Source organism: Bos javanicus, chromosome 3, assembly GCF_032452875.1.
Source record: "Bos javanicus breed banteng chromosome 3, ARS-OSU_banteng_1.0, whole genome shotgun sequence".
Taxonomy (NCBI): Eukaryota; Metazoa; Chordata; class Mammalia; order Artiodactyla; family Bovidae; genus Bos; species Bos javanicus.
In genome coordinates this window covers 73,465,680-73,481,110 of record NC_083870.1, presented here as the reverse complement: position 1 = coordinate 73,481,110, position 15,431 = coordinate 73,465,680, and the positions used below count along the sequence as shown (strand labels likewise).

At 36.8% G+C, this 15,431-nt stretch overlaps 1 protein-coding gene across 1 annotated transcript in view; it reads right to left on the bottom strand.

The window, feature by feature from the left end:
* The window catches only part of NEGR1 (neuronal growth regulator 1), a 1,040,237-nt gene that overhangs the window by 585,470 nt on the left and 439,336 nt on the right, over positions 1 to 15,431 (bottom strand). The window lies entirely within an intron of this gene.

Sequence of the window (15,431 nt, the reverse complement as noted above, 5' to 3'; positions counted from 1 at the left end):
CTGTTTTCAAACTGCCCATCCCCCTACTCTCACTCCACTTGATGGAACAAGACTATGTGGCATTGTACTTCTAACTGCTTCTTCAGTGCTCGTTGGGTCTTGAAGTAGCTTCTCCTTTAGCTCCAAATGATTTACTGGCCATACTAAGGGTAACTTCCAAGTAGTTTCCTATAGCTGACCATTACTTCTTGCCTTGTAGTCACTTCTCAAGCCCCTCTCCCCATCAGCTGCCTCATTTCTAAAGTTGGCTGTGACTCTCCACAGGAACAAGACTACTTCCTTCATTTGTACTGTGAGATGGAAAATTTCTTATCCTTTTCGGTAAACATGGATGTCACAGTCATCAGGAATTCCAGCCTTACAAATGTAAATTTTTGAGCCCAGGAAGAACAATAATGGCTATCCAGCAGCCGTTAGTGATTTGTGATAAGAGCTCCTCGGGTAAGCTCCTGAGGAACTGGGAGGATGAGAGAAAGCACAACAGGCAGCCATCCACCACAGCCAGCACTCCTCAAGGAATTAAGGATGTGAATAATCAGGAAGTAAGATTTGGCCCAGATAGCTGAGATGCATATGTAAGGAATGAATAAGTGAACCTAGACACTTGCATCTTCCCATACACAGTTCAGTTCAGTTGCTCTGTCCTGTCCCGGAGTTTACCCAAACTCATGTCCATCAAGTCGGTGATGCCATCCAGCCATCTCATCCTCTGTCATCCCCTTCTCCTCCTGCCCTCAATCTTTCTCAGCAACAGGGTCTTTTCAAATGAGTCAGCTCTTCGCATCAGGTGGCCAAAGTATTGGAGTTTCAGCTTCAACATCAGTCCTTCCAATGAACACCCAGGACTGATCTCCTTTAGAACGGACTGGTTGGAACTCCTTGCAGTCCAAGGGACTCTCAAGAGTCTTCTCCAACATCACAGTTCAATCGCATCAATTCTTCAGTGCTCAGCTTTCGTCACAGTCCCATATATAAAAGATTGCTAAATTCCTTACTTCTAGATATCTGATTTTCCTTACTTAACAATAATCTTTTGTTATTTATGGGCCTCCTAGGTGGCATTAGACTTAGTGTCCAAAGTCAGGTAACTGGTTTACCAAAGAGTCCCAAATTGCTTTTCATTAGTTTTCCCACAAGGCACAGATGAATCTGTAAAGATTAAAGCCTGGTATATTGCTGGACAGTTCATAGATCCCAGGGTAAATATACTACCACAGCTTTGTAGCCTCTCTTTAGGTTATTTTTTTTTAATTTTCAGTCTATGTAGATAATAAAAGATGCCATTTCTGCTCATGCCATTGTGTATTTGTAGCTCTAGTATTCATTAAGGATACAAATTAAATGTTAATCATAATTGCACCCAAAAAGCTAATAAAGAGAAGCCCAAGGCTCACATAAATACCAGCATTTAATATTTATACATACCTTTATATTTTCCTTCCTAATTTATCTTCCTTTCTGACAATTAGTTTCCTTCCAATATATGTGTAATTAATTCTAAAATTTATTTTTAAATTAGCTTTTTATGCTCAGGAATGACATATACATGTGTCTGGGTTTATATTAATAATACAATTTTTTAAAGAATGTAAAGAGGTAATTATTATTGTATAAAATGTTTACCTATATAGATGATAGAGCTTAAAACATATTTTTTGAGTGTACTTACAAGTAGAAATACTTGACATCTTAGGAAAAAGATTTGTATCAGTCAGGATCCAATCAGGAAAATAGGAACCAATATAAGTCTTTCACATAAAGGGGGTTTAATAGAGGGACTTGTTTATACAAGTAATGAAGGACTAAAAAGACAAAGCATATGAAGTTGAGCAATTCAGAGACTTGTAACAAGAAGCCACTGATATCCCTGCTTGTAAGCAGGTATCATTACCAGATCCTAGAGGTGGGGACTGTTCATCAGGAGCTAGATCCACAGCAGAGGACTGCCTGGCATGAGCTGGAGTCAAGGAGAAAGGCATGGGGCAATGAGACAGCAAAAATAGCCTGCCTTCTCCCTTTCTTCTGTCTCATTTCTTGCCAGTGTCTTCCACTGGATGAATTCTGCCAGAAAACAAACAAGCTTGGAAACACACCCATGGAGGCGGGGTTGGTCAGCCAATCCCATGATACAAAACCTAACAAAAGAGTTACAAAGAATAGCTCTGAGACTAAATAGGTAAAAATGACTGTTACCGTTATCTTTCCTTTCATATTAGGTAGTATTTTTTTTTCCCCCTTCAGAGAAGGCAATGGCACCTCACTCCAGTACTCTTGCCTGCAAAATCCCATGGAAGGAGGAGCCTGGAAGGCTGCAGTCCATGGGGTTGCTGAGGGTCGGACACGACTGAACGACTTCGCTTTCACTTTTTTTTCTTAGTACACATTTTTTTTTTTTTCTAATTACTGTAACCCAAAACCCTGCATCGGTATAAATTTATTACATCTTTTCACATAGATTTTATTCACAGGAAGGAAGAGTAATTAATTTTACTAATGTTTTACAGAATAACTTCATTGTCTAATTCTTAAATAAAAGTCACTTGAAATTAATGAGAACAATCTCAATCATATCCCAATCAAAAGGAAAAAAAGAGAACAGAATCTATCTGTACATTATTAGCTCACTGGAAAAAGAAGGTAAAGTCTTTTGAATATTTACTTGAATCCAATACTCTGAGAAATTTCTTATATGTCTAATTTATTTTAATTTTCCCAATCATCCAAAGAGTTGGATATTACTTTTTACTTCTCAGCGAATGAAATTGAGTCTTAAAAAGATGGTGACACTTGGAACCAACTTCATATATTTTATAAATATCAGAGCTGAACATCATCTGAGGTCAATCCAATGCATAAACCACACTAGACTACTTAGGAGAATATTGGTTTTAACTAGTTTCAAGGGGAGATATAGCCTAAATAATACTGAATGAGAAAAACATGAGACGAATTTTGTCTGGTTATTGGCTGACTTGTATTCTTAGGGGCCTTCACTCATTCATTCTATCATTTATTAAATATTTATTTAAGCTCAACTTACATGACAGCTCTTATTGTAATCACTTGTAATAACTTATATGACAGCCCTTATTGTAATCACTAAGAGTAGGGCTGTCAGAGATAAGATCCATACTTTCATGGAGCCTGTTACAACCTGCCACACAGTGGATAATTAAAACTAGTATACATCTTTTCTACTAGTCAAGTGGTTCTCAACCTGGGGTGATTTTTCACCCCAGCAAATGTTTGTTAATAGCTAGAGATACTTTGAGTGTCACAACTAGGGCATGCTACCATGTCTTAAGTGTTGAGGCCAGTGTATAGGTCCATTCAGGGAGCCATCAGCAAATATCATAAACAGAGTGGCTTACAAACAGGAAATGATCATTTCTCATAGACTTAAACATCCAAAAGCATGACATTGGCAGGTTTGGTGTCTGATGAAACCTCACTTCCTAGATGACTGCCTCTTCACTGTAACCTCACATGGTGGAAAGGGGAAGAGATTTCTTTAGGGTTTCTTTTATAAAAACACTAATCCCGTTTTTGAAGGCTTCATGCTTATGACCTAAGCACCTTCCAAAAGCCCCATTTCTTAATGCCGTAATGTTGGCATTAGGGTTCAACATATGAATTTGGACAGGACACAGACATGCAATACATAGCAGCCAGGCAGCCAGGGATGCTCCTAAATATCTCACAATATGCAGAAAATTTCTTTTCCTTCCACACACACACACATTCATTATATGATCCAAAATGTTAACAGTGCCAAGCTTGGGAAACCCTGTTCTTGATAGAGATGAAAGTACTTTCTATTTTTGAGTGCGTGTGTATTAGTTTCCTATTTGCTGCCAAAGCAAATTACCTACCACAAAGAGTGGTTTAAAACAGCACTAATTTATCCCATAATTATAGGTTAGATGTCCAATATAAATCTTTCTTAGTGAAAACTGAGGTGTTGGTAGAATTATGTTTTTTTCTGGAGTCTCTAATAGACAATCCATTTCCTTTCCTCTTCCAGCCTCCAGAGGGTCCTCATATTTATTTGCTCATGATTCCCTTCCTCTGTCTTTAAAGCCAGAAAGGGTAGCTTGAGTATTTCTTACATTCCATCACTGTGACCCATTTCCACAGTCATATCTCTCTTTGATTCTCTTCTGCCTCCCTTTTTCACTTTTAAGTACTTATGTGATATCCTTGGGTCCATCTGGATAATCTAAAATAATGTCCCTATTTTAAGGTCAGCTGCTTTGCAATGTTAGTTCTCCTTTGAGTCATGGTCATCTTTGGGGACTGTTATTCCACTTACACAAAGAAGGACGCATGTGAAATTTTTAGCACAGTTATTTGTATCTAGGAGGTATTGAACAAAAGTGAACTGCCCAAGGGATTAAAAAAAAAAAATTAAACTGACTTAATCCTAGATGTCTTTTTTAAATAGACTACCTTTAAAAGGTAAGGTCCTAAGCCTAGGAAAAGAGCATACCTAGCTCTGCACTGACAAAAAGTTCTTCCTCAAATCTTCAACATGCTGTTTTAAAACACATCTTCACATTCACTTGTTCAAATAAAAATCTGAAAGAATAAGTTAAATACCTGAGAGGAAATTCTAATGGTGGTATTCTTAACCCATTAAAATGATAGCCTCTTACTTCTGTCTAGCATTAGGAACCCTTGCCTATAATATTAGTTGTGACTTTGTCCCATACAAAGTCATGTATTTGTATTCTCAAAATAACATTGCTAATATATATATACATATATATATATGTATATATATAGTAAAATACTGGTATCCCATTTAAATATTATATTTTTACTGCGACATGCAATCACTATTCTGCATTTGTGAAAACATGAGGATTAGCAGTGGATAAGGATGCTATGACCTGGAATAAAAATAAGCAACCTAAGTCATAAATGCCTAACTAATCCTTTTAATTTAAAAATTTTCCTGTTATGTCAGCATTCTTGGTGTTATGCCCTAAAGATAGCATCAATACATTAAATCACAGCTTAAGCAAAGTGATTAGCATAAAGGCAGGGAGAAAGAAGTACATACACATATACAACCAATACATTTCTGCTGAGTCCCTAATATTTGTCAGGAACTGTTCTGGATGTTTGGGAGTCAAAAGGGATTAAGACCCAGCCCTCACCCACAAAGAGTAACTGAGGTTCTTATTTGGATAACTTTAGTGATTCCATGAGCATTTTGCTCACATAAAGTAGTCTATAAAATGTAGAGGGTATGTAAAATTTTTCTTGAGACCAGGTCTGCAAATTTTAAAATGGGTCAATGACTGCAAAATGTTTAAGAACCATTGGTCTAGATGCAAACTGGCTTCCTCGGTGGCTCCGCAGTAAAGAATCTGCCTGCAATGCAAGAGACACAGGAGATACTGGTTCAGTCCTTGGCTTGGGAAGATCCACTGGAGGAAGAAATGGCAACCCACTCCAGTATTCTTGCTGGAGAGGAGCCTGGCAGGTTATAGTCCTAGGGTGGCAAAGAGTTGGACATGACTAAGCACGCATGCACTCTTAATGTGGGTTAGAACATCTGACAGCTGAGTTCAGACACATGAGCCACCTTTCCTGTGTCTATCTTCTGTTCTTACTAGGTAACTAAAGGACTGCTGAAGGAATGGGAAGGAAGTGGTGCAGGTCAGGACACAGAGTGACTTGTGGTGCAGGTCAGAGAGGCATCAGGACACAGAGTGACTCGTATCCTGCAAATTGAACTTTACCATTAGTCTTAATTATATCTCTTTAACTCTTGACACTATACATAATTAATTCTTATTGTTCTTCTACAAATCATATGATAAACAATATCATTAGTAGATAACAAAATTTATCCTCTGCTAAATTTTTATCTTTATAAGTTATAAAGGTTACAAGTGCTATTTTATTCAGAATTTAGTTACTAAAAACAGCAAAACCCTAATTGTCTTTGTAGTAATTTCTTGACTATATACATAATTTGGAGAAGAAAACAGTAAATTTATTTCATAGATCAAATCCTATTGAAATGACTTCCTAGGAGAACACAAATTATTTCACCAGACTAAGAGTTTATTTGCAGGGTTTCTCAAAATAAGTGGACCAGCTAAAGCTTGGTAATCTTTTATTTATAAAGAGATTTTCATACTGATGGTGTACACTGCATTGGGATTTGACATGTATTATTTACACAGTTTATTTTTTTTTAGGGAAAAATAAAGATACCAAGATAGGCAACAAATGTAACTGTTCTGAATTATAACACAAAACCAAACAACTAATACCAATAAAATAAAAATATGATAAGTCTGAGACTTAAGATACTTATCAAACTATGTACTTCAAGAACCAGAATGACTATCCATCAATCTCTGAAGGGACTTTCAATGAGCAGCAAATCTTGCTTAAAGGGTTATCTATTTTAAAACAGTTTCAAATTGCATTTTGAACTCTTTATTACCCAAAATGGAAATACAGCTTTACTCAGTATCAAAATGAGTGATAAATATTGTTCCTCTTCTACACATCCCATTCTCAGGTATCCTTTTAGTTAATATTTGCCAAAATGATTGAAAACTTAAAGCTTAGAAGAAAAGGACAAAGCCAGAATTGCTCCCCAACAACACTGACTGCAAATTGTAAAACTCTTTGCATTTCTTGTCCCACTTCTACACCCTCCAAAAAAATTATCCAAGTCATGAGTAGATCAGAGGTACTGGAGTAGAACCTTCCTTGCTGGCACAATTCACTAGTAACAAAGAGGCTAATTTAAATTTTGACACTGTTCCTCTTATTGTTACCAAATCACAAATTTTAGCAGTAGTTTTCATAAAATTCCTTCTATAGAAAAATGGCGTGGTTTAGTCAACAGCATGAAATATCTATCAATATTTTTTTTGCTCTTTCTCATTTCTCTCATTTACTAATGACAACATATTGAAAGGTTATAAGAAAATATTACCAAATTATTCATTTCCTCCATGTAGAATTTTGGATTTTTGCACAGTTTTGATCAATAATATGGTTTTAATACAAGATTTTATATTAAACTATATATATATATATATATATATATAAAACTATATACTAACTTTTGGTTAGAATATATAACCACTACATTTAAAGAGATAATTTTTTTTCAAAGAAAAGTACTATTTATTGAAATCTACCATCTCTTTCTGCTACTGTTTTTATCTCAACTGCAGAAAAGTCATGGCCAATAATTTTTTCTAAAGACTATAAAAGAAAAATAATATTCAGAATAGATAAAAATGTTTATTCTGGAAGAAGTACCAATATTCAAATAAGAATTTCACTAAAAATTCATTCAAGGAACCTTATTTCTTATGAACCTTAGTACCTACATCAATAACCTATTCAATATCAATACACTCACAAGTAAAAGTGAAATTATGATTTTCTTGAAGCCGGCCTGATATGCACTGCCAGGTAACCATAGCACTTCTAGCCAGATTGAAATATCTGAAAAGAAAAATGAAACAGTCTACCTGAAAAGTGCATGAATTTAAAAATTGTATGCATGATTTTACTACGTAAAAAGTTCTATCTCATATAAGTCAATGTGAGTGGACCTGAGCTTTTCTGTGCAGGTACATTTGACTGAATAATTTTGCTGAAGTCTAGATCACAAGTGATACCTGAAAGATTTGTTTTTCCCAGTTTCACAAATTAGGCACATTTTTCCTAAAATCTTTAGAAAAACCCCAAACCATTTTCTTTCTGGACATCAATACTACTTAATATCTTATGGTGTGGCATGCTAAATCACTTCAGTTGTGTCCGACTCTTTGGGACCCGAGGACCTGCAACCCCTCAGGCTCCTCTGTTCATGGCATTCTCTAGGCAAGAAAACTGGAGTATTCCATGCCCTCCTCAGGGAATCTTCCCAACCCAGGGATGGAACCAGAGTCTCATTATGTTTCCTGCATTGGCAGGCAGGTTCTTTTACCATTAGTGCCACCAGTAACTACTATTACTACCTTATATATTAACATATTATCAGAGGAAATGTTTCTGTTAGGTAGTCAGAATAGGAAAAAGGAGTACAAAATAGCAGTGGCTAAAAGACAAGGAAGGGGAAAGCCTGCAAAAATAGAACAAAGGAATGTCCTAGGACCAGAGTGAGGACCTCAGGTAGAACAAACAGCAGCCCTGGCCAGCCCAATTTACATAGGGCAGGCCCAGGGGAGAGGAGAAAAAACATATAAAGGAGGAGTCAAAGGGCCAGGGCTCTCTCTCTTCTTTTCGTGTCTTTTGGGTTGGCATGCCCTCACACCTCGAGGATGTATTCTCCTTTATTTTCTAAATAAAACTGAGCTATAACGTGGAGCTGTAACACTGATCTGTCTGAGAGCTGTAACACTGATCTGTCCGAGAGCTGAGACACGCCGAGGGCTTTAACATCCAAATTTTTGTTGTGACAAGACAGACTGAGGAAATTACACACTCCCCTGACATTTCCACTGGACAAAACCCTTAGGAAATACAACACTTCTATTAACTAATGGGGCATAAGCTCCAAAAAACTTACAAATGATTTTCTTCCTAAATGAAAATCTGTATATTTTAGACCAACATAAAATAGAAAAATGGGGGGAGTTTAGGTAAGGCTCCACTGTTACTAGTAAATCACTGTGGGAAAAATCTGTAAGAACTAATACAACTTTATTTATATCATTTTTTTATAACTGAACTTTGAGCCAGTGGTTGGTATTCAGGTATTGACTAGTCTGCATTAATTCAGTGCATTTTGCCTTCCACAGGATCTTTACCATAGTGTGAATTGGGGTAACATATTCCCTGGTGGTTCAATGGTAAAAATCTCATCTGCAATACAGGAGATGTAGAATTCATGGGTTTGATCCCTGGTTGGGAAGATCCCGTGGAGGAGGAAAAGGCAACTCACTCCAGTTCATGGGACAACCCTATAGAGAAAGGAGTCTGGCAGGCTACAGTCCATGAGGTCACAAAGAGTTAGACATGAGTGAGCATGCACGAACGAATTGGGGTAAGCAAAAAAATGATTTATGGTAAAATAGGTAGTAATTCCTTACAGAGGGAATGAGAATGATTATGTACACACCTAACCCTGTAACTGTGATCTCAATTATTTGATAGCACTCATAACATAATTTTAGAGAGTAAATGATTAATATTTTCTCATAAGCAGATGATACATATATACATATATAATTATCACATATAAGGTGGTCTTATAAATTTATCTCTGTTACAAATTAATGAAATAAAGCTTCAGATCCTATATAAAAACTAAGGTCATTTTTTGGAGATTATTTTCCCCCTAAAAACAAACAAACAAAAAAACCCCAAAAGTGAGCTTGTAAATTCAGAGAACAGATTGGTGGTTGGGAAGAGAAAGGCAAAACAAGTGACTGGGATTAAAAAGTACAAATTTTCAGGTCTAAAATAAATAAGCCATGGGGATATAATGTTCCACATGTTGACAACTGGAGGAGGTTATGGAAAGGACATGCATGACAACAGGCTGACCCTCGAGCTGGACTTAGGCTATCTGAGACTCCTCTCCCTTTCCCCTATCAGTTCTGCTCACTGTTTGCACTACTAGCAGCCATTTCAAGGACTCAGCATGAAGAGAGCAATGTGTTTTTAGGACCATCTGGACTGAAAACCGGAGAAGGCAATGGCACCCCACTCCAGAACTCTTGCCTGGAAAATCCCATGGATGGAGGAGCCTGGTAGGCTGCAGTCCATGGGGTCTCGAAGAGTAGGACATGACTGAGCAACTTCACTTTCACTTTTCACTTTTCACTTTCATGCAGTGGAGAAGGAAATGGCAACCCACTCCAGTGTTCTTGCCTGGAGAATCCCAGGGACTGGGGAGCCTGGGAGGCTGCCTTCGATGGGGTCGCACAGAGTCGGACATGATTGAAGCGACTTAGCAGCAGCAGGACTGAAAACATGCCTGAACTCTCTTAAGGGCTCAATATAAACTTTTAAGATTCTTCCAAGTAGGTATGGAGGTCCACTCATCTTATGATCACTCAAGACTAGCCTCATATGTAAGTTTCCTTGTTTCTTAAATCTGCCCCCTACTAATCTCAACTGGTCTCAATCTGAACTGGTCTGCCTCTTTCTCAGGTTTCTTCTTGCCCTTTGTGTATGGGTACCAGTTTTGGATTTTACCAGAGGAACTCTAACTGATCTTGCTCCTCTTTCTGTGTTGGGTGCTAAAATTCTTAGAACTAAAATTTTTACCAACTCCTAAAATATATAAAGAAATCATAGTACAAATTTCATGATTCAACCTCATATATGATTATATCCTACTCTTCTTACCTTATCTTTCACTTCTGATTTATCCTATTCACCTTGGTGTACTAAATACTTTCTATAAGCCATTTTTAATTCCAATCCAATGTAAAATAGAATGCTAATAATAAATGATATTTGAATGTGCTGTCTTTTGACATTACAAAGATTTTCTTTAAACAATGACTAAGCTAGAGGCAGGGATCTAACATGGTCATAGTTAAGGATCTTTGAGTTGAAAGAGGATGGAATTTACAACTAGGATATATATTAGAGAGTATTCTTGTAATAAATTGCTGGAGAAGAAAGAAAAGGGAAGATTGAACAGAGCAAGAAGTTGAGCTGTGGTAGATACTGTTCAATGACTTCAGCTGCTCTAGAGCCAAAATGGCCCATCAGTTATCTAACTGGACAGGAGAGAGAAGTTTTTATAACCCCTGCTTTAATTAGTCATTAGTCTTTGCTGCTCCAGGTAGAACTTAATCTTTCCTCTCTATGTTGTTGTTCAGTCTCTAACTCATGTCTGACTTTTTGTGACCCCATGAAATGTAACATGCCAAGATTCCCTGTCTCTCACTCCTGGAGTTTGCTCAAGTTCATGACCACTGAGTACGTGATACTGTTCAACCATCTCATTCTCTGCCGCTCCCCTCTCCTTTTGCTTTCAATATTTCCAAGCATCAGGGTCTCTTCCAATGAGTTGGCTCTTCAAGTCAAATTGCCAAAGTATTGGAGCTTCAGCTTTGGTATTTCCAATGAATATTCAGGGTTGATTTCTTTAGGATTGATTGATTTGATCTACTTGCAGTCCAAGGGATTCTCAAGAGTCTTCTCCAGCACTGCAATTCAAAAGCATTAATTCTTTGGCACTCAGCCTTTTTTATGGTCCAATTCTCACACCCGTACATGACTACTAGAAAAATCATAGCTCTGACTATACAGACCTCTGTTGGCAAAGTGATGTCTCTGCATTTGAATATGCTGTCTAGATTTGTCATAGCTTTCCTTCCAAGGAGCAAATGTCTTTCAATTTCATGACTGCAGTCACCATCTACAGTGATTTTGGAGCACAAGAAAATAAAGTCTGTCACTGTTTCCATTGTTTCCCCATCTATTTGCCAGAAAGTGATGGGATTGGATGCCATGATCTTAGTTTTTTGAATATTGTGTTCTAATCCAACTTTCTCACTCTCCTCTTTCACCCTATCAAGAGGCTCTTTAGTTCCTCTTCACTTTCTGTCATTTGCATGGTATCTTCTGCATATCTGAAGTTGCTGATATTTTTCCCCTCAGTCTTGATTCCAGCTTGTGATTCAACCAGCCAAGCATTTCACATGATTTACTCTGCATATAAATTAAAATTCAGGGTGACAATATACAGCCTTGTACTCCTTTCCTAATTTTGAACCAGTCAGTTATTCTATGTCTGGTTCTAAGTGCTGCTTCTTGACCTGCATACAGGTTTCTCAGGGGATGGGTAAGGTGGTCTGGTATTCCCATTTCTTTATGAATTTTTCCATAGATTGTTGTGATCCACAGAATCAAAGGCTTTAGTGTAGACAAAGAAGTAGAAGTAGATTTTTTTTTTTCTGGAATTCCCTTGCCTTTTTTATGATCCAACAGATACTGATTAACAATTTGATCTCTGGTTCCTCTGCCTTTTTAAAATCCAGCTTGTACATCTGAAATTTCCAGTTCACATACTGTTGAAGCCAAGCGTGAAGGATTTTGAGCATAACATTACTAGCATGTGAAATGTGTGCGATTGTACACTAGTTTGAACATTCTTTGACATTTTCCTTCTTTAGGACTGGAATTAAAACTGACCTTTTCCAGTTCTGTGAGACATTATTTTGCTTACATGCTTGAGTGCTGGTCAAAACTCCTTCTACTCTGCCTAGAGAAAACCTAGAGTATATCTCCCTGAAAGGGCACAAGTTGAATGATAAATGTTCCATATATTGTGTGTGTGTGAATTCATGCGTGTCTTAAAACAATACACATTTTTTATTTCCATTTCTATCCTAGAGCGTTTTAACTGCTCAGAGTCTCACCAGGCAGTAGTCAGGGTGTTGGCTGCGACTGCTGTAAATATATTTACTTATTATACAATATCTTTAGGTGTCTTATTCTGTGCTGTATACAACCTAGATTCTAGATGCAGACTGTAGTAGAAACCATTGTGTTATATGGGTTTCCCTGATGGCTCAGAAAGTAATGAATCCACCCACAATGCAAGAGACTTGGGTTTGATCCCTGGGTTGGAAGATGCCCTGGAGGAGGGCATGGCAACCCATTGCTGTATTCTTGCCTGTAGAATTCCATGGACAGAGAAATCAGGCGGGCTGCAGTCCATGCGGTGGCAAAGAGTTGGACATGATTGAGCAACTAACACTAACTGTGTTCTATATTTGAATAGGAAGCATTTAAATTTTATGTTTATCATGACAGTATTGTGATAGAGATCTCCCTTCATAATAAGTATTCAAGTCATATATATTCTTATACTCATGAACAATAAAACAGCTCTTAGTAAATGCTATACCAAATGGTTTGAAATTCTGGACAAATAGCTAACTTGATTTAACAGCATTAAATATGGGCAATGAAAAATTTATTTTCTTACTACATCTATCAGCCAATTTCCATCCCTATGAAGCAAAATTCCAATATACCACATTGTTCAAATTCCATGAGTACATACATTGTTCAGCTCAATTGGTGAAAGAAAATATGGAGATAACTAAAGCATTAAAGTAAAGTGTTAGTCACTCAGTCATGTCTGACTCTATGTGACCCCATTGACTGTAGCCCACCAGGTTCCTCTGTCCATGGGATTCTCCAGGCAAGTTTCCATGAGTGGGTTGCCATTACCTTCTCCAGGGGATTTTTCCAACCCAGGGATTGAACCTGGGTCTCCTGCATTGCAGGCAGATTCTTTGCCATCTGAGCCACGAGGGAAGTGCCAAATAAAATATACTTAGTAGAATAAGCATTAGAAGGTGCTACTATGTAAAAATCACTTTGCATAGTTCTCAATACAAGTGTTATGATTTTTTTTCATTTTTTTAACTTAAATAACTATTTCTCTTTCAAATCAAAAGCTAATAATCACAGTGGATTTTTTCCCCTGTCATTTGTCTTTTTGGTTTTGATTAGAATTGACTTTGATTTTCTGATCTGAGTCCACTTTCTTCAAATGAGAAAACTTTTAGAGAGTCTTTCAAGAGCGATGATAGGTTTGGAATCCAGGTTTTCCAACTCCTACTCCAGTGTCTTTTCTCCCCCATTATTCCATTTATTGATATTAATATCTCTGAGAAACCAATAGTACCAACAAATATCCCATGCACAGTCTGTGTTGACAAGATATCCTTTTTATTCAGTTCAGTCGCTCAGTCGTGTCTGACTCTTTGCGACCCCATGAATTGCAGCACACCAGGCCTCCCTGTCCATCACCAACTCCTGGAGTTCACTCAAACTCACGTCCATCAAGTTGATGATGCCATCCAGCCATCTCATCCTCTGTCGTCCCCATATCCTCCTGTCCCTAATCCCTCCCAGCATCAGAGTCTTTTCCATTGAGTCAACTCTTTGCATGAGGTGGCCAAAGTACTGGAGTTTCAGCTTTAGCATCATTCCTTCCAAAGAAATCCCAGGGCTGATCTCTTTCAGAATGGACTGGTTGGATCTCCTTGCAGTCCAAGGGACTCTCAAGAGTCTTCTCCAACACCACAGTGAAAAAGCATCAATCCTTTTTACTACCCCCTTTCTAAAATGACTTTTAAAAACCAGCTCCCTTGAGTACATAGCTTCAATTAAAGATGAGCTTTGTTTTTACCAGCCAAGGTGTGTTTGACATCAGTGATTAATAAATAGCCTTTTTCTTACTTATTAACATTTCCTTACCTTGGTCATCCAAGGCTTGACAAATTATTAGGTAAATAACATACACTTTAAAACTATCCAAATACATCTGAGTATCAGACAAACTAACAAATTTAGAGACTGAAGAGATGTGCACATCAGTTTATTTCTGTTTATAGTAAAGAAATGTAGTTTAAGTGGGGTTTGACTTTTTGTGACATTTATTTAGTTCTTGAAATTGACTGACAAGCCTACTAATTTGTTCCTTGAACTTTATTAATGTAATTGGAAAACTGCCCACATGTCAATCAACTTCTAATAAGTAATTAGGTTCATAAATACTGTAAAATTATTAGCTTTTAATTTGATCCAACCACATATGTCAAAACAGTAACACTAATTTTATTTTTCTAGAGGAACAAAATATAGTGACAAAAATTTAGTAAGTACATTTGTAAAATGCTCCTCCTAAAATGGTGTTCAAAAGTTTACATGGCCAGAAAAAAATAGTGCTGGAGTAAGGCATATAAGAATTTCAATACTACTGAACAACATACGTAATGTAAAATTATGAAGAAATTCTATGAAAATTGAGCATATACATGTATATATATAAATATATAAATTTTGCACCATACCATACATATTTATAGTCTGGTTGCAAAATATGGGCCTAATACGGAATAAGAGAGAATGAAGAAAAGGAAGGAGAGATATTTTTAGTGTTCAGAAATATATCATTTAAATATACAAGAAGTAAAATGTCTATATCTTAAGTGATTCAAATATTACTGTCAAAGTATCCTTTTCCTTACATTATAAATTATTTCGTATAGTGTTTGAACTAGAAACTTAAGTCAAAAGGCACTGAACAAAACAAGAGAACAAGAATAGGCTTGGATAACTGAAGAAAAGTGCCTTTGACTTGTAACTTCATGTCATTTTTTGAAACTGGAAAAATCACTGCCCTCTGGAATCTCTGGATAATCTTTGGATAACAATTGACTTTGGTGAAAATTTTATTATTTTCTCATATGCTTTTAAATAAAAAACAGCAAAAAGTCTTCAATGACCTGTAATAAGAAAAACCACCAAGGAAATTCACTGACTTACCCTTCAGTGTATACTTTTCTTGTTAAAGCTAATTGTTTAATAAGTTTAATCATCACAAAGTTAAACTATTTACTAATAACTGAAGCTGTGCTTGAATCCACTTTTACCTTTATGTGATGAAATAGTAAAGTTGT